The sequence below is a fragment of the Coloeus monedula genome (assembly GCF_965178545.1).
Source record: "Coloeus monedula genome assembly, chromosome: 1".
NCBI lineage: Eukaryota > Metazoa > Chordata > Aves > Passeriformes > Corvidae > Coloeus > Coloeus monedula.
Genome location: NC_138781.1, coordinates 113,768,697 through 113,794,317, shown reverse-complemented (window position 1 = coordinate 113,794,317; position 25,621 = coordinate 113,768,697). Strand labels below are relative to the sequence as shown.

Here is a 25,621-nt window from a genome sequence, read left to right as displayed (position 1 = left end):
TGTGGTTTTATCAACCATCAGTACTCCTTCCATCAGCTGTTACAGTGTTTGTTCAGCATCATCTTTTATGCTGAAAGTTCTTTGGAATGTACTTCCCTAAATCAAATTCTCATCACTGTGCATTCATTAAATACAATTAATGTTTGCATAGATTTAGCTTTCAGTGCTGATTATCGTCTGAATTCTTCAAGGGGAAAAAACTCAAACAAAACCAAAACAAAAAAACCTTCTGTTAAGTATTCTCTGTAAAGCAGCAAGTATGCATTTTACACCATAGAAAGAATACATCAGTGAAAGTGTTTGACTTTCCAGTTCAGTATGTGCTTTTCTGTTCAAATAACCCCAGTTTTCCCCTTTACAGTGTTTTAGTGCATGTCCTTTTATAAAAAATTGATCAACTTAGTTCTCAGGGGATGGTTAATGGGGGAGTGTACATCCCTCGGAGGTCACAGGTTCAGATCAGTCTGTCATCTGCATCCAGCAGCCAGTAACTTATAACTGCTTGGTAGGTTATGCAAAAGGAGCTTTGGTTGATTTGGTTTCTTCTGAAGGAGTCTCTGCAGAAAAGGTACTTATTACATAAGAGCAGAAATACTGCTGAAATTAGTGGAAACTGGGGCAGCACATGCAGGCAGGGAGTGCTCATCTGTACTAAGGTATGTGGAGAAGGTCAATATCGCAGTGCTCTCCTGACTGTCTGGAAGGGAGAAGCATTGAAACAGAGTGGGATTTTGACCTCTTGGAGTGCATTTATGCACAGCTGAAATACGTTAGGGCAGTAGTTTTACCATCTTGGAGCAAATAGCACATCTAGCATTTTATGTATTGGAGGTGTTTTTGCCTACCTGTAATTGATTCAGTGTGTTTACCAGAACTGGAATGAAGTCTGTATCACACTGAGACTTCAAATACAAATTAACAGCAAAAGAAAACCCTCTCATCCTTACCCTGTACGTCACTATCTGCACTTCTGACCATGTCAAGTCTCATTTAATTAAAATCTTGTCGTTATGCCTGTGTGCCAGTTAATTATTTAAGAATGATATGTGTCATTATTTATAAAAATGGATCTTTTTTCCTCAGAGAAAGTGATTATAGCAGTTGTTACAGCTGCAAATGATCGGGTAGTTATTTCCTCCTTCCAATTTTTCGAACAAAGTCTCTGTAATTTACAATTGCATGCAAAAAAGCCAATATAGTGTGGCTAAAATGGAAGATTTTCATTAGCCTTCAGTGTGTTGGCAGTTTAAAGGAAGCAAAGCCTACAAAAGCACAGGTGCACCTGGCTTTAGGATGCAATTTTGCAAGAGATATCCCAGCAGAATATGGCTGTTCCAGTCTGCTGGGCAGGTCATGGTGCAGTGATGAAGCCTGGCTTAAGGTGGCCAGTGTCTCAGGGTCTGTGGGTTTTATACTGCAGTCGATTTAAAACAAAAAGAAAAGTTATTGAGTCCTTACAGTATTGAGTTGTATGTTCCTCACAAAACCCAACAGGAGGATACAAAGATTGTTAATTTTTTAAGCCCCGTGTATCATGCGGGACATAGATGAAAAACTGAAGCTCTCTCCAAACACAGTCCTGTAAGTGACTATCAACTTCCAAGTGGTACCTAAAGTTTTTGTAGGGTAACCAAATAAGGTCTTGGGAAAAGCTGCTTTGGAAGACTACTTGCTGTCTGCTCAAAGATGATAGTGTGACTTCTGTTGCAAACAACTGAAAAATTGTGAATGGGAGCCTAGCAGATGAGCAGAGTCTGGTAAGGCTTTATATGTATTTTTTAATAGCGATAACTTCTTGTAAAGCATTTACACCTTTATAGAAGGGGTAGAGATAGATAATAGTTTGGTGAGCTGTTACACCAGTGTTTTAATAATGTCTGTCAACCATGTATATTTATGATGCAGAGAATTTTCCAGATTATGGGTAGTGTCAAAATGTCCCTGCAGGTCAAAATGTGGGGTTTTTTTGCTTATAGGTCTTTGTTTTTATTTGGTGTTAGAGTTCTAAAGTCTCTGTATTGTCATTTAGGTAAGAATCTTGCTGTCTTACATTTTAGGATTTCTGCAAGCCATGCACAGATCTGCATGCACAGGATAAATTAAATTCTGAGCGTAGCATGCTATGAACTGAGAGAGAAGGTCACCTTTGTGCCATAAATGCAGACTGTGTCAATAACATTGTTCATTTTGTATCACTTACTTTGTGTTAAATTTGCTAGTTTTCCAGCAACAAAATAAGTTTTTGGGGTTTTATATTTTATTATATAATAATTCTTTTATTAACAAAATGATAATACTAGACAAATTTTTAGAAAGACCTGGAGATGCCAAGGGGACAGTGGGGTCTGTAATACTCAATATGGGACAGACAAATGGTTTTAGATTGTTTCAGGACATACCCAATTCTGATAATGTGATTGGGGGATTAATACTCATTTATGCACAGTTTATTTGCTGCCTTTCCAAACAGATGTGGATGAATGTGGTACTTCTCATCTTTTTAACTGATGCTCCTACTGAACATTCAAAATACCTTTTCCCCACTATAGCAAATACTAAAGTTTATCTTGTAAAAAGTTTTTGCTACACGCTGAAGAATTTTTAGTGGTTCTATGACTTGAACCATCAGGTGTTCAGAGCCCTCCGAGGTGGATGTTGCAGGTTCCAGGCACTATCTGTGACTCTTGGAAAAAAGTTAAATCTCTGTGATTGAAAGACTTAAAGTGTGCTGTCATGGGGGATATTGAAAATGGCTGGGAAGATTAGGCCAGTTTGGAAGACTGATTGCCCCAAGTTCCCTCATTTCAAGAGTAACAATTCCCCTTATTTAGAGGATATAAGAATTGCAGAGCAGCATCAGCAGCTCCCAATTAGAGAGGCATATATTGCTAGCGAGAGACAAACATAAAACAGATGCACATTAAAATAAGGTTTGCTGATAACAGTCCTACTCGTGCCTCACTCTCCCAGACCCAAATGCATTGGGAGATTTCGTGCAGAGGCATTTGCATTGCTGTGGATGAGGTGGCTAAATTAAAGCTTGGTCCCTGGGTTTGGTTCTGTAAAAGGTAGTAGGACCAAAGAGGGGGTGGACTGCGGGTGGGCTGAAAGAGGTGTTTCGATGAGGGACTGAATGGTGCAACTTCACTGATGTGAGTCACACTGCAGAGAAGACAATCCACTGTGCATCTTCGATGGTGGTAAAGGAACTCAGGCAGATGTTAATTCTCAAGCCTGAGGTCTTAATCCTGTATTGAAACAAAGTGATCTAAAAAGTACCATGAGAGAGAGCAGTCCCACATCTCTTTCTGCCTTTCGCAAAGATTCTAGAGCATGTTTTGTGCTAGATACAGTGGTCGTGCAGCCTCAGTATGAATCAATGCATTGGTCTGATCAAATGGCAGGCTTACACTGGAGTGAAAGAAAGTGATATTCCTGTGAATCAGCTGGATGAATCAGTTTGTCCCATAGCTGCACTGCAGTGGCTTCTTGGAGAAGAGGGATATGGGACCATGGGCTGCAAGACCTCATCTTTTAGCAGGATCTGGTGCTTAAATCATTTTAATTGTCATACTAGAAGTGCATCCTAGCTATGTTTGTAAATATTGTTCATTTTCTACTGAGATCTTCATCTCTCACTGGCCAGCCATACTGCTTTGCTGTCCTTTAATATCTGAAGAACCAGGGTGTTTGATTTGAGCATCTAGTATGCAAATCAGATGACCTTCTCACTGTAATTACTTTTTCTTTTCTCTAATGAATGTATAAATCATGGATATTTTCACCATTAGCTCAAGCCCTTTTGTGAAATATGAGAACGATGTGCAGCATTTTAATCTTCAGTCTGTCCAGCCTCTCTCCCTCCACACTGGCAATCCAGCAGTAAACCCCTAAGCAAGTGGCAGTCTCTTCAGACAAGAAGAGTCACAGGCTTATTCGAAGACAAAATGAAGCAAGCAAAGCCAACTACCATAGTTGAAAGCCATTTTTGCATGCACTCCCTGTTGAACTCTCTTTAGTCACCTGGGTGATGTAAAACATGACAGTCTACCAGGGCTGCTTCAGGGGCTTCAGTAGCATTCTCGGTTCCGTAAACTCTTCCATGTGTAGAGATTTGAGGGGTAGCTCTGCTGGGAGTCTCCTGCTGTAACAGAGGATGCTGTTGCCTCAGTGCGTGCATGCTGGCTCTCTGCTGGAGGCTGCCATCCTGCAGCGGGGCTGATGACGCAGGCTGCCTGTCCGCACTTTGCCTCTGAGGGTCAGAGCCTCCTGTGAATTATCAATAAAGATGTGCTGACACCAGGGCAGCAGCAGAAGAACTAGAGCAGCACAAGGATGTGTGTGGCCTTCTGTCAGGTCTTGCTCATCACTGTCCTTAGCAAAGTCAAGATCAGTATCTGGGGTTGGAAGTACTTTGTGGTGGGAAGGCAGAAAAGAGCCCCAGGGCTCTTGGTCACAGGGACCTTTGAAGCAGTCTTCAGAAGATGGTCTCCAGTGCTTTCTGCAGTAAATTCCTGTGGTAGCCAGGCTTGCTGCTCTTCAGCTAAGGATGAAGTGTTGTTCCAGGTGTATGTGCTGTGGCAGTTGGGGTCAAAAATAGAGACACATTCTGCGTGGCTTGTAATAATCAGTTTGATTAAGTTTGGGTTAAAAACAATAGGAATGTTTCCTTTTAAGCTGAAGACTGTGATTTGTTTTGGACAACATTTTTAAAGCTTTCCATTAAGGGAGGAAAAAAAAAGGGCAGCCTTGTAAACTCTCTACTACAAAGTTCTTTAAATAGCACAGTCTATCTCTCCTCTTATATTAGTGGTCAGCTTAAAAGTAATTCATCAAAACCAGTGGATTTACATAAGTATGTGGTATAAGAAAGAGGAAAACTAGGTCTGGAGTTTCTGAGAATACTTGAAATTCAAGGCAAATTTGGCTAGACTAAAATCAACCAAAAACTTAGTAAGTTTCTGGTATTTAGAGGTTTGGGGTTTTGGGGGTTTTATATTTTGGAATATCTCATCTGGAAAAGGGAAATTCTGTAGAATCTGCTATGGATCTTGCATTCTAGAAAAGATTTGTAAATTATTTTTATGTATCTTATGTGAATATTACAGGGAATGACAGGGATGCTGATTTTCTGTTCAGGGACAAATAGGAATAAAGGTATATCTCGAGATTGTCATGTGTGATGAGGAAGAGAATGCATTGGATGGCATGGGTGTGTTTGTTCAGATAAAGATTTTTTGATACCTGATTTTATTTTAATCTGACCCAGTTAGTGATCAGGACATTTGTTGCTTTTCCTTGTGACTTACACGTTTTCCCTTAAAGTTGGATGTTTGTTAGTACCTTTTCTTTTTAATTGGAATACTGATGTGCAGTTGCATAATCTAAATATCCAGAGTTACGTTAGTGTTTCCTGCTGGTTTACATGTATTATTTTTTTATTTGCCCTTGACTTGTAATGAGCCTATGAGCTACAAGCTGTGTGCCCATAGGCAGATCCTGATTCTAAAAGTAAAAACTGACAGCTGTGGCCAGAGGGGGCTTTTCAATGCAGTACAGTGTGGCTTTGCCAATAATTTTAATTTTTCTAAGCAGACTTCAAGGGGAAGGGGGGGAGCTTTCATTATTGAGTCAAAAATTTAATGAAGATATTTCTTTTTTTCTATTTTTCTTGTACATCTGAAATATTTTTTGCTGTTATGAGAACACTGTGAAAATAAATCTGCAGTATTTAGACAGATGCAGTACAGAATGATTTCCTTATCTGAATTCAATAACTGCCTGCCTTGCACGGGTGAATATTTGTCATGGTGCAAAACTTTAGAAGTAGACTGTAATACTGAAAAAATAGAGCAATTTTGAGGAGTATTAGGAACTTGGTAATGTTCAGCTTTTCTGGAATGCTATGCAAGGTACTGAATAAAAATACTACATTTTAAAATAAGCAATTTTAATAGACTTGAAACAGTGCGCCTGTTAAGCAGAGATCAATAAATAGCTCATGATAGTTAACGTGCATCTCGGTCTTAACTGCAAGTATTCTGAGTGAGGAAGGAGGAGAACACAAGAAGAAAGAAAATTACTTGATTGAGTTCACCATGGGTTTTTTCTTTTATTCCAAGTCACAAGTTGGGAAATCCATGACATGATAGAACATGGAAATCTGTAGTTTCCTGCACACTTACATTAAGATAGATGGTAATCTGATGTTATTTGATGTAACTTTTTTGTACTTCTTTCAAACTGCAGTAGATGTGAAAACAAGGGACATCTGTTTTTCTCAAATGATAAATGCAGCACCTCAATTGTAATTAAATTATATAGGCTCGGCTCTCATTATGTGAATTGTTTTGGTTTTTTTCTCCTTTACATTCTTGAAGCAGCAGAAAGCAGTAAAATTTCATCATTTGCAGTACAGAAGCTGCGTTCAAAGCTTGAAGTGAATTTTGCCTTCTAGAAACTGGTGGTTAATACTGGCGATGAGTCGTGCCATGCAGTGCTGGGAAGCAGAACATCTTGTGAGCACATTCTAGTGTAGGAACTGCCCAGAACTACAGGGAACATCACACTTCTTTTCGGGAATCCTTTCACTTTGTATTCACTGACGCTGTAGGGACCAACATCCTGTTGTGTGTCACCAGAAATGCCGAAGGGTTGTAGGTGATTTGGAGGTGGAGTACTTGCTGTAGAGTTTGGCTGGAAGATTGCACTGGCTAAAAAAGTCTGTCCCTTTGCTCAGCTACCCTGCTCCCTCGGAGTGTTTACTGAGTGCTTTCTCCACGTCTCTGTCCTTACACTTAACATTTCTCATCCCTAAATTTCAAAGTCTGTAGTTGTGGGTATTTGGAAGCACTTTTAAAGCAGTATGACATTGACTCAGACAGTAAGCACAACCTTGGAGGAATAGGTTTTTTAGAGCATGCTGCCTAGAATAGTTTAAAAAATGCAGAACAGTGTTCATAGTTCAGAGCAATTAAGCATGAAAACTTCCCAATAAAATGTTGAGATGGGAATGGCTTTTCAATAATGCAGTAACTTTGCTATCTACAAAAGCCTTTGATTTTTTAAAAGTATAGAACAAAAATAGCCCTGGTTTTATGTGATACGTTTGCTGCCTTTGTCTTTTGTTTCATGCTGTTGGAAAGCTCAGTAAGCAATACCAGTTATTGACACCTAGTCCAGTTTTTCATCTCCCATGGTGAACCTTTGCTCCGGAAAGGGTATCATCATCGTTATACAGGAGGAGAGCAGCATGTGGATTAAAAGTATCTGGCTAAAGTAAGTGTAAGGCTAGTTGGAGTTCCCCGGGTTGCCTTTACTGAAATATTTTCTCCTGAAAACTCTTAAGTCGTCACTGTTTTGTTTGTCATACTGCTTGGCTTTGCATCACTGGTCAAGGTAGCTTGTGTCCTGTGAGTGTGAAGGGCTGATCTAGAAACCTTTGTACTGTGCATGTGGGAAGGGAAGCTTTGGGATCAGGCAGCTCTGAATGGAGTCACGTGTACTAGTGAGGCCTTGCTGCACACCCATGGGCATGGTGGCAGCTGTGTGCCATGGGGAAGAGGATAGTTGGTCTGCTGAGGCACAGTGTGCCACCAGTTCAGCCAAGCAAGGCTAATCTCTATCCAAGGAGATCAGACCTGTGCGCTACGCTTGCACTGGGAATGAAGCCACAATATCAATCTTCAAAGTCTTGGGAGACTTGAGATGTGTTTTTTAAAAGTGCATTTTAAAAAAGAATGAAAAGCAAATATCAAAGCTGATCTCTGTATTTGAGAAGGGTCTAGCTATAGGATAAACTTCCAGAAACCATCTGAAGTAGAATAGCCTTTAGAGAAGAAAAATCAGTCTTTTCAAAGAGCACCTCTGTTTCACCCAGAAGAGACAGTGTAAAAAACCCTCACGATAAAGTCTTCTTACATATTTGGCTGAAATAGTCTTTTGTAATTATTAAGAGGTAAGAGAAATGGGAAAATCCTCCTCTCCTCAGCAGAGGCTTGGAGTTGAAATACTCATTGAAGACAGATTTTGGTAGCTGCTAATGTTTTGCTGTCATTATTTTCATCGTGGGGAAAGCTGAGGATGGTTGTTTAACCTTTCTCTTTTTTTTCCCCTCTTCTTTTCTTCCCCTCCATTTTTTTTAGCCTCTATTAATCTAGTGTTAAGTTTTGGAGAATGAAGATTTTTGTTGCTACCAGATACTGTCTGTTCTTTCATACAAGTCTTACATTTTTGTCTTTATTTCCTGTTCAAGGCATCAGTGTCAAGAAAGAATCTAATGAGTGAAATCAGAGAGAGACCAGAATGTGCACATGCATCAGACTTTGAATGCCACAGATACTGAGGCTATTTCAAGCAAATGACTTAAGAGGTGTGGCAGTGAGCTGATGGCCCTTATCTCTAGCCGTCCCCTCAGTGTCAGATGTGATGGGACCTGAGCATGCGGAATGTGTGCTGCATTCCCAGATGCTGTCCTGCCACAGCTGCGGGGAGGTCAGATGCTGGAGGCACCTCTGGTCGTCTCCAGGCAGGTCCCAGGATGGTAACAGCAGAAAGTGTCTGTGGTTTATTTTGGTCCAGTGACTTTGTCTCTGGCCACAAAGCAGAGATAGGAAAATCAAAGAACTGCGTGCCTCCAGGAGCCTGTAGTGGGTGTGATTTAAGAAGTTATCTTCAGGTGACAAGGTGTTCCATAAACTTCATCATATGGATTCTGGCTGTACTTTTCTGCTAGGTTATAATTAGTTGGTAGTCATTACTGTTTCATACGTGAAGTTAAAATGTAAAAGTGAAATTTTCAGTCAAAAGCAAAGCAAAAATTAAGACATCAAGGGAAACAAGTAGTGCAGATTTAAATGCTGAATACTTCTAATAGCAGTGAGTAGCTGAGCATGTTTTTGTGGGCATCCTTTACAGCTAAAAGAGGAAGAATTGAGGTCAAATCCTGCCATGCTGGATGAAGTTATTTGTTTCTCCACTGCCAGAGTCTGTAAGATACAACAATCAAACATGCAAAGGTGACACAAAAAACACTGTTAAAAGAAATTAGAAAACCTTAATATAAAAAATCGTAGCAATGTGAGTAAAAATCTTGTGCTTCCCATTTGTTTGTCCATCTGTCTATGTAAAAGAATATAGATCTTGTAATTTAAAGTTACCAGACAGTAGTACAAGAATCTTTGGTCCTTAGGGGGTTGGACTTGACATGCAGCCCGGCTGTCAGTATCCTTTGACTAGTAAATTAAGCCAGCTCTTTAATATGCCTAAAGAAAATATTTAAGGGGAGAGGAGTACTACAGTGAGGGTGCAGCACCCTGAAGTTGTTACCTTTTATGTACTAAAACTAGAAATTGTGACAGTTCTGGCAGTGGGATTGAACTTCGACAACAGAAATTTTTTGTGGGTGTGGGGTTTTTTTTGTCTTTCGTAGATCCAGGTTGCTGCTCAAACGTATTGTCTGGGAAGGTGAGGGTGGATAGGCCTTAGAATGTTGTTTCTTCTACCAGCTGAACATTGCTAATTCCATAGAGCCTGCCTTTGATGTTCCATTCCCTTAAAGGAGGCTACGCTCTCCATTTCTCGTTGTTGGACCTGTGAACCACTGGCAAGTATGGTTCAGAGGTCTCGTATAGAATTAATACAATTAATTAATTGTGGCAATTAATATTCCACTGCATTAGAGCAAAGTTGGTCTTCTCTCAACTTTTACACTCCCTGAGAGCAGAGGCTCAAGTTGGCACACTTAACTTGCCATCTGAAGTCTAAACAGGGATGTGGTCAAGAAGGAAAGTTGAGAAGAAGATGTCAGGGGTTTAAAGTTCTTTCTTATTTTTCCAGGCAGAATTTTGTTAGGAAGGACCTTTGTGGTGATGCTTTTTTTGTTTGCAAAGGTCACTGACAATGGCAAGCCCTCAGTTGTGCAGTCTGTCATTATAGCCATCCGTGGTCTAACCATTGCAGAGTATGCATATTTTGTGATGTCTATAATCTTCTGACAGGACAGGGCTGTTGAAATGCCACGTAAAGTTCATTCCATCCTTTTTACTAGTAAACTGAATTTTTTTCAGAAAGATGGTTTTGCTTTGTGGCAAACCTTGGAAGACATTCTCTAGTGTTTTCTGTATGTAAGAACTAATGACAGTGTTAAAAAATAGCCCCAAACTTCTTTGAGTCATCTTTCTCCACTCTTCATTTGTTTTCAGAGTAGTTGCACGTAGGCTGAATTGACCTTTTTGACTTAAGTTTGCTCCATGCAGCAAGAGGCTCTGGAGTTACTTGAAGGGCTCTCAAATTTGTCTTCCCTATACTCCTGCTATATCTATACCTCACTGAAAGCAGGGCCCAGTCCTACCCCTTGCACGTTTTCATCCTGCTTTCCTAAATGCAGACCCCAACATTGCTTTTGCCACAGTTCCTGCTGTTGTCCTCATCTGTATCCGCAATCTACTGAACCAGAAATGCATCATCTTTCAAATGTGTACCTCAAATGCACCTTTGCTTCAGCTTTATCAAACAGGTTGGAGTAGGTTGCCGTTGTCACATAGCAGCTGACAACCTCCTTGTGCATATGCTCAAGGGGTGGCACATCCAGAAGGTGGCAAACTGAATGCTACCATCCATTGCTAGTTTATGCCAAAAAAAAATTTTGAGTGTAAGATACCTATGTGAGTTCTATTGCTTTTACTAGATCATTCAGCCAATAGATCTTTCCATTCTTGTACAGCCTTCCCATCTCTTGCAGAGAGCCCTGTGGAGTGTGTAATGTTGGGAGTTGGGCTATCAAACCCATGTGAGTTTTGTGTACTGAGAACTGATCATCTCATAAGACAGTGAAGCAGGGATTGGTTTAAGTTCCTTCTCAAGAGTTATATGTAAATGCTCTGTTGAATAGTGAAGTTATTCTTAGCAAGACATGGTGTGCATTCTTGAGAGTGTAATGAAAGACCGGAAGTTCAAGGATTACACAGCAAAGAGGCATAATGGTTCTGCGGGGATAATGAGAAGTTATACTGCAGTTTTCTCCTGCTCTCTTGGGATGTGGTGCAAGACCAAAATTAACTCATTTTCTCATAAGCCCTGTAATTTATCAAGTTACTTAGATGTTTGTGGTTTTGCTTTGTAGGATGCCATTCTGCAAGATGGCAGTACTCAAAGGGCTGTGCTCATTCTTAAACTGAGGTTTACAGGGTGGGGAGAGGTGGCATCAGTTTGAAAACAGAGAGGGAAATTCTGTCCCCACTTTTAACTTTGCAACAATGGTAAGGCTGCCTAGACTTTGAAGTAAGCCTCCATTTTAAGCTGGTGATATGGTGGGGGAGGACACTCTTGACTGGTTGATTATATGACAGAGATACCCAACATGATGAAGGTACTACAAGCTTTGAAAAGTTCTTAGATAAACACTGTGCCTTCTTAGAGTACAAAGCACGGAAGTCCGACCACCTTACTGCTCAGTGCAAACCTGATTTTTAGAAAATCTGGGTTTGTCTTTGCTTTCAAAATCTCTCCTATGGGTAAAAGAGTTGAGCAGCAACTGTATGGCAAAGGCCTGAGCACCAGCCCACTCGGGTGCACTGGCAACTGGCAGAGCCCCAGGTATGGGCAGTTGCATTTTTGGCTGCTGCTGTTGCAGCAGCTGGATCTGTTTAGCTGGGTAATCTGCCTCTCTTTCTTGGGGGGGAAAAAAAAAACTCCACTCACTTAGACTGCAATTAGGAAAAAAGTTAATGAGCTCATATGTTAGGAATGAATAAATGTCCAGAAGAGGTTTATACTTACAGATGTTTTGAGTGTCAGTAGCTTGCAGGGCTGCTTGCCAGGAAGGGACCTCTTGGTTACACGCCAGCTCTAAAGTGTTAGAAAATGAGTCAGTTTATCTCTTCACCATTTTTCATGCTCATTGGACATACATAGGTTGGGTTTTTTTATTAACTGTCTAGCAAGACCCCTCTCCTCACATATGTTTTTCTTCCCAAACACCCCGACCCCTTCCTATCAGTTGTGGCTTATTGTTTTGTTTGCGGACTGAAACGGTGCTAGAGAATTTTGAAATAGCTTCAATTAAAAAAAAAATCTGGATAATTGCATTTAATTAATGGCAGAATAATATGTGTACTTTAAACAAGGAGTTCTTTCAATATAAATTTTGTCAGTAGCTACAAAAATGATACTGAAGGAAAACCACGATAGCTACAGAAGATGTTAAGTTCATCTTGGTCTCCTTTCTAGTTTTCAAGCTGGCTAACCAAAATGTACAGAAAATGGTTTTGCTTAACCTTTTCAGCAAAGTATTGCCTCAGAATGAGGTGTCTGTAAACACTAATGTTTGCCTTTGTGCAAGTGGGCTAAAGAGGGAAGTTACAGGTTGTGTGCAGTTTTGGAAACATGCATTGATCAATGTACATATGTAATTGTCTATGGCATGTTTTCATTGCGTAAGAACTAGAAATTTACGAACAAGCAAAATTTCTAATACAGTAAAAGATAATTTTCCTAAAACTAATTTCTAATTGATGACAAAATATAAGGATTCTTGGTGAGTTTCTTTTACAAAGTAGTTTTCACAGCTTATTAACTTTAGAAAAGATAGAAGGTTTAATTTCTTTAATGGTTTGTGTTTACAAAACCATTGTTTTCAAGAGCTGTGGGGTTTTTCTGCTTTTTTTTTTTTTAAATTGAACTTTATTTTGATTCTGGAAATAAAGTGGTGGTCATTTTGACACCACATCATGCTTTCCACAGCTACATCAGCTATTAGGACATAGGTTAAAGCTTCTTGCTTTTCATGAAGTTTTGAGATGTTGATTGTTTTAAGGCAGTGGCTTAGTATCCAGGAGGGAGGTGGCCAAACTGCCATGCTGTGTGGCATTCCAATAACTTTTTTTTTTTTTTTCAAAGAGCAAACTGAGATGCATAATGTTAGGAAGAGGATCTGTTTGACTGAAGACCCCTTCCTCCATGCTTTCTTCCCTTTTCTGTTGCGAATCAGATAATCTGATTTCTGATGCTGCTCAGAGTTCCATAACATAAATCTGAGTAGACTAAATGTTCAGCTGCATCTAATGACTTCTGTGTACTTTTGAACTGACTGCATAAATTATATAGTAGAAGATTCATGCACAAAATATACAAACACTGAGTAGCAGTAAATGGGGTTTGTGGATGAAATTCACTTCATGCAGATGGCCCATTTAAGATGCTTCTACGTGACAACCTCTGCCAGAGGTACATTTATGGGAGGAGCAAGGGTAGTAAAGGATGAAATGTAATTTTGGCACTGTCTAAAAGGACAGTAAGTAAACATCTTACTTGACAGCCTGTCCAGGATTTGTGGATCAGATAGCCTGGGTGCATATCTTTCTCCTAGTTTTGCTTTTGTATTGGAGGCTGCAAATAAACATTACTCGATAGAAGGAACAATAAAATAATGTGAGTTTTGTTTAAGAACTTGGTTGTTAAAGGGAGCAGCAGTCGTATTAAGGAGTGATCACAAGGTACTGAGTGCCATCCCTCAAACAGGGTAAAATCTAATTGTTATCTGGTGTGTGGAGCCAAGGGATGCTATATTGAATGAAGATTTAAAGTCAGACTTAGGGGAAGGAAAAGAGAAAAATCAGAGGGGGTGGAGCCCCTGAGCAGTGCTGTGGGGGAGCTCTTTGGGACAGCACCAGTAAAACTGGCAGGCAAAAATGATTACATTACCTCGTTTAAATAAAATTGACCTTAGAAATAATTTCTTTTTCTTGAGGAAAAAGCATCATGTAAATCTGACATTATTTGGGACCCTTATTTATATTTACAGCTATTAAGAGATAACTATCTCATTAGTGGAAAGTAATGATGTTTTCTCCTTCTGAACATAATTACTGTAAGGAGCAAACATCAAAGGTCAGTGTTACCGGAGCATTCTTTAGGATATTCGAACAAGCCATTATCAGTTAGGAGGCTATATACTGAGTTGAAAGCTGTTGTATGCGTAGGACTGAGACAGAAAACTAACGAAAACTCAACAGAGGATACTCTATTCTGATGTCACCCTAAAGTCAATGTCTGTGTGCATGTAATCTGTAAAGCACGTCTGTAAAAATGGCTTTGTACTTTCCAGAGTATTGTTCAGCAGTGAGATGTGCATCAAATATGCTTGCTGTGCAAGTTTAATTATGTTCCCTCTAATTGCTAGTCTTGCATTTTCGGTCTGGAAACCTAAGTTTAAAGTGCATTTTCCTTTATCATCTTCAATATTAAATCTTGTGTGAATTCAGATTAGCCTTTATTTTTGCAGCTCTAGTCCTGGCAGGTTTGCCCAGTGGAGCTGTTGAGGCTGTACTGCAAGAGATATGATGTATACTTATAAATAAAAGAAAACTTGTTTTCTCTTGGTATTGATACCAACCATCCCATCACCCTCCAAAAATAATTTTGCTTAACACTCCCAACAGGTGTATTGGCTTCTTGCATTTGGCTCACAGTTTATAATCAATGCATAATTTGTTTGGGAAAGTTTTTTTTTAGATAGGATGCTATAATGTCATTCTTCACCTTTCCTTTTGTGTACACACAAGTGTCTCCTTCATGCTTATGAAGTATGTATCTAGTGATGCATTTGTTTATTTAGTTGTTTGGGGCTGTTTTGTTGTTTTATTTGGGTTTTTTTTCTAGGGGGATTAGGTGACTTTTCTTATTTTTAATAAATTTATTTTTGTGTCTCCCTCTCTAGTTTAGTAAAGCTGAGAATCACAGGCCCTTTCAAAGACTAGATGTAAATTTGCTCTCCTAGAGTGTTGATGTTGCTAACCTTGAACCTTAGCAGATACCTCATCCTTGATCTTGTGGAGTCATATACAAGCTTTCATGAGTGAAACATAGCCAAAAACCTGATCTTTTTCTTTTCCCATGGTAGTTTTTTGAAACCGATGCTAGTTAGAAAGCCGATCTGAGGAAATTCCTACATAGAAGTACGTGAACTTCTGGGATTTGAGCCTTTCTGTCATCTACTCTATCTTACACTTGTTTGGCACATGCATGAATATGCGGGTTCAGCAACCTTGCTGTTTTCGTCTCTGCCCTGTTCAGTGCTATCTCTGGAAAGTGATTCATAGAAAGGTTTTGTGGATGCTTTTCAGATGCTGAGGTAACTCCTATTTACCACCTAGAAAAAGCAAAAAATGATGATGTTCTTATTTCTCTTACCAATTTGTCTGTGGTAAGTTGTTCATCCCCAGAGCATGTCAGAGAGTATTGCCTCCAGATTCTTCTGGAGAAGTAGGTGGGGTGTTTGTTGCTGTTTCGTGGGTTTTTTTGTGTTTAAGAAGGATTTTTCAAGGGCTTTCTTATTTTGCTGTTCCTGTTTGTGGATTTTATTTCAAAAAAATAAATGAAATTGTCTCTTGTGTGGCCAGTGATAGGGCTTTCTAAATCTATGGTTTATGATTCCTGCCATACCAGCAAAGCCCATGTGGAAAAACACCAAGATTGCAGAAAAGAAAACACATCTGAGGTGAACAACTCAGACTCCCTGCTGTCACATAGGTTGCAAAGGGCTAAGAGCTATTCCCACATGAAAGGCTGTTTTTCTCCAAAGTTGGTGCAGGGTTTTGGAAGTTAGGAGAGTCGGGGGAAGTGTTACTCTTTCAAACATAACTGCATGGTAAGTGATTCTTATTAAAGACTCTTCCTGATACTCTGCTTCCACTGCTCCTGTCTTCACAGGCTGGTGCACTCGTGGCACCCTCATGGGTCATGCAGCCTTACAAAAGTCCTCATCCTCCTCCATATTATGTGTCCTTCAAATACTTTGCAGAGGATATCACGCCTCCCTCAGATGTTGCTTCACTAAGATACGTGAAGCACTGTGTTCAGCTCTTTAGTCATCCAGTATTAACTGCTTTTGCCAGGCTGCTTCTTATGTTTGTTTCTTAACTTCCTTTAGGTTTGTCTTTATCATTCTCTTTTTTAGACTTGGACAAACAAAGGATTTGGAATACTAGTTAGGGAGGATAATAGAATACCACTGATTATCCTACCTTCAGTCTTTCTGGATGATGCAGCTATGTATTCTTTTTTCTACTTTATGTCATTAAAAGAAGAAAGTCATCTTTAGTATTGCGTTGACTTAAAAAGAAGCATCTGCATCCTTTGGTTGCAGTAAATGTAAGGGTTTTGTTTGGTGGTTTTTTTTTTTTTATGGAGGGGAAATGGATTTAAAGAAACTTAGCAGTTTGGCCATTATCTGGTTATCAGAAGGTGGTATCTGTAGTCCTTACGTAGCTCTGTTTTCTTGACCTGGTAACTTGTCACTTTGTATGTTTGAATGGTGTTTTTAAAACAAAGATCAAGAAGCAGTTGACAGAAAGAGAGAAAGAAAGAAGGGGGTTATTACAAACATGTAAATGATGACAACTCATACTCCAGTGAGAACTGGTAGAATTTTTACAGCAAGTTATAGAAGAAATATCTATGATTTACTGCCAGGCATTTTATGTCAGACAATTAAAATTATTTAGGAAAGCTGGGTATCTGAAACAGAATTGGAAAGCAGATCAGTCTGGGGAATTGTCCCATCTGGCAGATGTCTGCAAGAAATCACTGCAAGTAAGAATGATTTTTTTTTTTCTTTCCCCCAAATTATATATGCTCTTCCAAATTTAACAGCAGCCCTCTAAGAAATATGTGGTTTGAGTTTCATTGTTCCCACTGTAAGTGCCTGTAAGCACCATTGAGGAAAGACAGATTTCCAGACTGAAGCAAATAAAAGGATTATTGCCCTCCAGAATTGTTATTTGATAGGTTAAATCTCACAGTCACAGATTTTTATTTTTTCTGGTTGAGCAGAATTATTGAGCAGCCATGACTTCCTTGTCTCTACAGCCAGATGCCTTGTGTCAGTTCTATATCTCAGTTGCAATGAGGAAGGATAACTATTCAGTTACTGTGATTTTTGTTCCTTGTTTGTATATTTTGGAAGGTCTCCTGTAGATGTATTAAGAAGCTCTCTTATCAGGGGGCTGACGTTTGTTGGATGGAGAGATACATGTCCGGTGGAAAATGTTTCAGGCCTCCTCAGAAAAGGCAGAAAAAAATCCAACAGCTCCTTGTTTTTGTGTGTTCCTTGCTCTTTTCAGATATCCTCATGCCCATTATCTTCCTCCTCTGAAAGCTCACTTTTGGACTGTGGAGGAGAGAAAAAAAAAAAAGTAAAAAAAATGTCATTATGGGTGTTCATTTGGAATTTCTAATTTCCTTTCTGGAATTAGTGCCCCTTTCCAAATCCTGTGTTTCCTTTCTTGTGACTTGCAGTTGTTATATGAGAACATATAATCACTGACTGGTAGTTTGCCCTCTGACCAGCTGCATTGAGTGAAGTAATACTTTACAACCCTTTTGAAACTACAGTTTTAAGTGTTTTGTTCATCTTTAAAGATTTATTGGTTTGGGGTTTTTTTTAATGTAAACCAGCGGATACTACAGTTTATCCGAAATATTTTTTCCTAGGCTTGAAACAGACTTGATTGGATGTTAGATGCTGGATATTTATTTATTTATTACTGAAATAATGCTGTTTAACAAAGCGTATTCAGTATTGTAAAGGTTTATTTGCAAGCACACCCATTTTCTTTGCATGGGAAATATTTTTTTATATGCAATTCATTTGCCATGTTTTGGCTTTCTCCAGCATGGTTATTTTCTAAGTCAGTAATATTTCTAAGTCATTAATCTGCTACATGGAGAGTAGAACAGTCCCTTATAGTAAAATGATGACTGGTTAGATTTAAAATTATTTCATCCATAAATCTTGTCTTCTTTATAATTGTTTATGTTCATACCCGATTGAATCAATACTTTGAGAAGTAATTTATATTACAGGAGGTAAGAAAAGTCTTGGGAAGTGTGGACCACGTCAGTCAGAATAGTTTCTTTGGAAGTTTGTAGTTTAAGTTCTATATTTTCAAGATGAGAGTTTTTCTTTATTCTTTTTTAACAATCATGGGCACATCACACTAGCTCTGCACAGAGGTGGTGCCGCACATAGAGAACTGAAGAACCACAAAAATAAAAACCTTCGGCAGAAGTCTGGAGTAGTTTCTGTGTTACAAAGACTAAATTCCAATATACATAACTAGTCTGTACCCAATAGCAAGACAATCACTTACCTAATGAAATAAAGACTCTGATATGCTTTAAAAAAATTCAGTCAAATAATACTTAAGCTAGAGAAGAATTTTCCGGGGATACTACTTTTTTTTTTTTTCCTATAAAATAGCAGTGCAATTTTAGAAGTAGTTTATTGTGTTCTGTTCTTGTACCCATGCTGGTGGACGTCATGCTTAATTTTCGCCAAAATGAAATACTCCCTTTATTTGGCTGCATGTTTTTGCTTCTGAAATGAGCACCAGAGAGAACCATGTATTATGCAGAATATTTCTCTGCCTCTGTCACAAACACAATGTTCCTGCCCTCGCTGTTTCTTCAGGACATACCAACGCTGTACTGTGCTTGGTCACATGAGGAATTTTAGCTGGTGTGGTGGAGCTATGGGACACTTTAATTGTGACCCAGGATTTATAATGTGCTCTGCAGCTCTGTGAAAACATTATTCAGTGGAGTCCTATACTCATCAAGGAATGTGTACTGTGATGTGAGTTCTGCTCTGAAGGCAAAAACACATTGCCTTTCTGAAAAGAGGTTTTGCATGTCTCTGTTAGTATAATTATTCAGAAATTTTAAAAAGGAACAAAAAAGCCTTTGATTCAGCATGTCCCACAGTGTTGAAATAATGTATTTTTAAATGTGTTTAGTGTTACATTTCAGACTTTTTCCAGTTCTAAGTTGGGATCACTTAGCAGAGAAGATTGGATGTTGCAGTGGTCATCATTATCTCCTTAATGAAAGCCTGAGATGAGCACCTTAAAAGCAGTATTTGGGGTTGATATTGGCAAAAAAGCCCACATTTATTTAACTTCTCTTTTCATGTTATCATGATGGTAAACTCCTTTGATTGGAGAGGTAATGTTTAAAAGATGGATCTGGTATCCAGCTCTTGGATCTTGGCTCTTTACTTAGCATGACTATGTGAACACCTGAAGACCTCTTGCTCTCTGTAGGAAAAGTGCATATTTCCTTTTTCTCAGACATGGAAAAATGCATTAGCCGCAGTTTTGATCTTCAGAGCATTTTTACATTTTCTGCTGAAACCATATTATGTAAAGATAAATAAATACCACCAAAATAAAAAAAAAAAAAACCAGCAAAATGACCCCACTGATGCCTTTGTAAAACACTTAATTTAATCTATTTGAAATTATTTGTGCTTCCTAATGAGAAGCTTTATAAAGCAAAGACTTAAGGATGTGGAAAACAACACTGATGTTTCATTGAAAATATTGTGTTCCTGTGATATTGTTGGAGACATGATGCACACGTTTGCAGTGCTGTAGAATGCTGCATCCATTATGTTGTGTGAGTTTGGCTTTGGTGCAGCTGCACTGGGGCACAAATGCATAAGAAAAGAATCTTACCGAGCAATTAAAAAGACCCTTTGTAGAGATGAGGCCTAAAACTAGTTCTCTCCAGCCTGAAATTTTGTTGCTGTTATTGTTCCTGTTGGTCGTTCGCTAAGTACAGGAACAAAAGGGCTTTTATATCCAAGTTAAGAATAGAGTTTCTGACAAGGTGGAACCAATAACTGAGAATTAAGAATGTGGTGTTAGGAGGAGCCAGCAGAAGGGCTTCCCATTTGAAGACATCTATTAACAAAACAAAACACACGGGTTTTTTTGCGGTGTTCTGTCCATCTTTATCCCTGTTTCAGAATGAAATTTTCCCATAGATTTGCAAGTTTTGCTTTGGTTGTCTGTTAAATAGTAGACTGCATTGCTACATAAATAAAGACACCTGAGATTTAAATTGCACAAATGAATCCTATCTTGCATGTTTGTCTAGCATTAAAATTTCATTTACCACTACTCCTCAATTTTAGTAGATTCTTCTTATACACAATTAAACTTTTAGCTACATGAGAATGCAGGCTTTTATATTCAGTTTTCATAGAGGAGGAAAGGTAAGATGCTATCAGGTGTAGTACAGCATGTGTTGAAGCAATCTGAGTTTAGCACAACAATGCCATCCATTGACACATTGTCAGTCTGCCAGGATTTTCTTCATAATTCAGTTTACTTACATAAATAATGTGTAAAAAATGTTGAAATGATAGAATAGAAAATAATGTGGATCAAAAGGATAAGAAACCAAATTTGGTATTATTAAATTCCTTTTCAAATATTGAAGTAGAAAACGATGTGCAGCCTTGCTGGTCAGACTTCTTATTTTTCCTTCCAGGGGTAGAGTCATGTAATCTGTGATGCACCTTACACTGTGCTTTTTGTAGAAACACACTGTGTATGCTGTTTCAAAAATACATCTTCCAGGAAACTATGCACTGGGAATTTCTGAGAAAACATGGTACACTTTAGCCTGAACCTTATGCTCTTAGCAAGCAGAGTGGTCTCATCAACAAATTTCAATTTCTCTGCTGTTGTTGTGTGCTCATATTGGGGGAGAACAATTCTGGAAACAATTTTTCATGTTTCGTGTATATGTTTTTATTAGCAGTTTCCCTCCCCTTTGTCTTTTTATCTGCCCTATGTACTTCTCCAGTAAAAATGCATTTTACATGCAAAGTATGATAATCAACCTTTGCAAATCCATTTGACTCAGTTTGAAAGGAGCAGAACTGGAATGATTGAGGAAAGAGGAATGGGATCCTTGACAAACTCATGATACGTGGTTCTTGATATTTGTCTCTTTTTATATATTTACATATGAAGAAAAATGTGTGGGGAAAAGAAAAACTATATATCTTGTTTTTGGTGGTTAGGTTTAAAGAGACTGCAGTGGTTTTACTAAAATAGTCATGTTTGATTAATCATATCTTTGATTGGGAAGTTGCATTGCTTCTGAACGCAGTTCCACTTACTAACTTAACTCATTACCAGTATTTTTTCAAGTGAAGATTAGTTTTAATATGCTGGGATATGCTTAAATTGTTTTCTTTATGTTAAATTTCTTTGAAAAGTACATTTAGTAAGCCATTAACATGGAATACTAGAATAGTACATTAACAAAATGAATGTTTGACAAGTATGATTCTTTAAACGTACATTGTTTTTTCGTTTCATATGGCTGTAAAATTAAAAGTGCTCTTAATGTAATTCTGTTTCAACAAATGGTGCTTTTATTCAATGAAAAATAATCACTTTTTCTTTCTGTTAAGCAAATTAAATATTTTTACCGTGTAACTAGATTATTAACTTAATGTGCCTCAGTTACTTTGACTGACATGAGAGGAAAAAAAACTATGTAGGTTTTGCTTAATATATTCAATCTGTTATAACCAAAAACCCTAAAAGTTTATGCGGTAAATCATAATTGCATTAATTTAATAGTATAAAAGACTATGATCTTTTGATTTTGTCTTACTAGCACAAGTTTGTGCAAAAAGTATGATATAGAGAGACTGGGGAGGTAAGTCAGAACAGCTGAAAACTAAATGCCATGCCAGTTGAAACTGTTGTTCATGACATTTTTAGAGAGGCTGAGTTTGAACTTAAGAGGCAACAATATATATGGAAATGTAGGTTTTTGTGGGTAAGGTGACGATACTGACACAAAGTCTAATCTGTGAATGTTTCCATATAAACTGGATTTCAGTATTAGTAACTTAGACTAAGATTTTATTTTGTTGTTGCTACTTCGCACTTCAGGTGAACTACAGATAAGAATGGGTAGGTAGATTTATAACTATTTATGTGTCACTTGGCATCAGGCATAATAGTTGAACATTAAAGAATATTCTTATCCTAAAGTGAGTTAGAAAAAAAAAAGAGATTTTAAATCTAATGTTACAACAAGCATATAGAATTGCTGTAATACAAAGATAATTCTCAGTCTTTATTGCATCTAATAGCTCACAAAAGAGTCTGTGTTTGTAATTTGTGTAAACTCAGGCAGGAAGGCCCAGTGAAGTAGAATAGAAACTTCATCTTTCATGGATCCATTTGTAATTGAGTGGGTGTGCAGAGACATCTGTGCTGTGCAGGTGGAACGGTCCATTTGACCAGACTTCCAAAGTTACGGTATCTCATGTGGACATGGAAGAACAAAGTTTTTCAAGACTGTGGGTTGATGGTCTATCTGGTCCTTCTCAGGCTGTTTTCTTGTCTTTCTCCTTACACATATTAGTATTTGCATAATCTATGCATGGTCATCATTGTCTGTATAACTTTCAAAACACAATGATGAAAATATGATAGAAGAACTTGCCTTGTCTTTTGACACGATACATCAGTATCCTTATACCTTTTGGTTTTTTGTTTATTGTGGTTTGATTCACTGGATTAGAAACAGTTGCTGCTTTCATGGAGTGAGAAGCTCAGTTTCATTTCTGATGTTTTCGTGCATGCTTTTGTTCCTGCACAGTTGGGTTTCCTTGATAGCCTTGGTTTACCTCATGACATCTTGGTGGTTCATCTTGGATCAGCAGCAGAAGTGCTTTATCATGCTTTCCTTTGGGCAGATGCGCAGCTCTTTGTGCGCCTGCCGTCTTACTTTGTCCCGCCTTTTGTCTTTGCAGCATGGAAATTGATCCCTCCTAAAGGGTGCTGTCAAATTCAGTCAGGAAGAAAAGGATACCCTCCGAAAGCTGGAGGAGAAAATCAGCAGGTCCCTAAAGATGAGCCTGTTTCAGCATGGCTGTGTAGCTAAAATATTGAAGCTGGTGGCTCTGTCTGTGCCATCTTAAGAATTTGTCAGTGTGAATAACCCCCCGACCCTCTGACTGTATGCAAAGCAAGGCCTGAATAACAGCTTTGTGCTGCAGGAACTTAACACACGGAGCGGGACTAAAAGCTGTGTTTCATTGGTTATTTCAGACATTTAACATTCAAGTCTCGTAAAAGAAAGAAGCTCGTTATGACTCAGTTCCGTTAATTAGACGTAGATTACTGTCTTTAGTGCCTTAACACAAGGGAAGGTAAGGGGGAGTTCTGCAGGACCAGAGGATACAGAAATTGTAATTAGATGAGGTCTTGGGCTGGGAAAGGGTGATTAAGCACAAGCCCCCATTGAGCTCGGGGGGCTCACGCTGAACAGTGTGTGCAAGGACTGAAGTCAGAATAATCTCTTTTTAGCCTCCACCCAGATTTGTTGTGTTTCATTCCAAGATGACTGGTGTGGCTGACTCTAAATGATGTGATGAACAGATGTAGTTCATCTAGTAAAGGTTTTATCTTCTGCGGAAAGCTTTCAGCAATCTCTGTTTTAAAAAGGCGATTAGCCTTTAATTCTTAAAAGTTCAAAGGGACATCCAAAGTATTCCCTGACTTCTCATGGTCTTGGGCATAGCTGTGGGCTTCTCATAGTATTTATCATCTCTTTATCATGGACAGCCTAAAAATATTATGCCTATTACATATTGTCTAGCATACCCTGTCCTGAAAATGTTGGGTTTGAGGCAGAACTGTAAAAGCATTAAGGAGATAAATGAATTTACATGTGTCTCTGTTCAATAAAAGGTAATAATTTGTTTTGAAGCTAACAATTTTTATATTAGATTTGGTGGGGTTTTTTCCCATTGCTTGCGAAATTAACCATTTGTAAAATGTATGACTTAAAAGATGCTTTAATCCACTAAAAAGGATTTCTGAAAAGCATTTTGCAGTTGGTTGATTCAAATTCAGAGATGAAAGGATTGTTTTGCATAGTGTAAACATAGAAATGTTTATTGTCCACCTTTATAGTAAATAGCAATAGCCGCAGTCTTTCCTCTCCACTAAGATTTTGTCCAGTAGAAGCATTAAACAAGCCTCTGACTTAAAAGTAGTTGTAGTTTTGTCCCCCTCTCTAGAGCTGAATTCAGAAGTAACATATTAGCATAACATCCACAATGGAGTAGTTGATTTTGAGAGACTGATAGAAATAGAAGTACTTAAAGCATCATGTTATTTCTTTTTGAATGTTGGTATCTAACGAGGAAAAGCTAGCTGTAGGAAAATAATGATGGGGCAGGCTCATTGCTGGAAGATTAACACTGGGAATAATTTTTTGTTCCTGCATTGTTATCTGTCCAACTGTTCAATGAATACTTTTTAGAGCCAAGCAGTAAATCTTCCTGTAACTTTTATGCTGTTTCTCTAAATAGTTTTCTGTTATTGTGATAATAACGTTGGTAAATAGCTAGGCTGGTTATATGTAGTGAAGCTGGGATTTGTGGTCTTGCCTCCTGATGATTAGGCTTTCTTTGTTCAGCAAAAAGCCATTGAAGTAATAATAAAGGCAAAAGACCAGCAGGTTGCTCAGCACCGGTCAGAAGCCAACACAGCAAGGAGCAGGGGGCAGGCAAGGGGAGGACACAGATGGACTTGTAAGTAAATACCCAAAATGTAATTCCAGGCCTTTCTTGTGAAGAAAATAGAACAGAGTTTAAAAGCTATAATGAAATGGTCAGTTTGGGCAACTGACACCCAGTGTATAACAGAATACATTAGAAGAGTTTACCAGTTGGAATGTCACCATTTGAAGTGCAGGAAACACAAATGTTACGTTTCTATAAAGGCTGTTGGTAAAACAAAAGTATGATCCACTCCACTCCCAATAATTCCTATTGGGTTTCTTTTTAATTGCTATTCACTTTCTAACCCTTGAACTGCCTTTGCAGAAACAACCTAAAAAAGACAGAAACAGTCTCACAAACATTAATATTCCAGAGGCAAATCTGAGCCTCAGGCCCATCCTTATCTGCAGGCATATTTGCTTCTGTGAGTGCTACGAGTGACTCTTGTAGCTATGCTGTTGTAGACTTGCAAAACCTAAACTTGTGAGGTGTCCTAGAAAAGCAAACAAAGTGTTTTCTTGGAACAAAGTGAATTGTTTTGTTCTTACCTCATACTGTTTGGCTTGTAAATCCCATTTTAGCCTTTTCAGTTACTACAGTAAATTGATAGGGAGAAACATTGTGTTCTTCACTATGCAGTCTTACTCATTAACTGTGATCACTGTAAATCATTGTCAGAGTGACAATCTGTTAGTGACAGGATGGAAGATACCATGTTTGCCCATGCAGCTGGAAGGGCATAACTGTTACCACTGAAGGTCATTTCTGAATGCATAAGGAATAGCAGATACTTATTTTAGACAATTTTTGCATGACCAATGTTAAATGTTTCATATATCCTGATTGTGAAAGCGCTGTCTACAGATAGGAAACACTTTGTTTTTCTCATTGCAATACTGCCTGCTGAAAATAGCCTTATAGATGTTATTGATGTGATTCTTGTTTGAAGCAGGATAGAATTCTACACTGATTGTTTCTGCTCAGTCAGTTTACTATGTAGACCATTTAGTGAAATGCTTAATAAATAAACTCTTAAGAACTATATAAATAATTTGAGAACCAAATCCTGTAGCAGCCCTAGGAGTCTTCCTTGCTGGAACAACCTATGTCCTTCATGTCCTACCTTCTGCATCATCTGATTCTAATCTAATACAGTGAAGTACATAAAACACAAGTCTGTAGTTATCAGATTTCTGTCCGCCACGCTGGTACTTACTCCTGTGTCTTGGTACATGC

The 25,621-nt window shown here is 38.4% G+C and overlaps 1 protein-coding gene across 1 annotated transcript in view; it reads left to right on the top strand.

Annotated features, from left to right (window-relative positions):
- Positions 1–25,621, top strand: part of CDH2 (cadherin 2) — a gene marked incomplete at both ends in the record, with an annotated part of 115,058 nt that overhangs the window by 23,233 nt on the left and 66,204 nt on the right. The gene's annotated exons all lie outside the window — the stretch shown is intronic.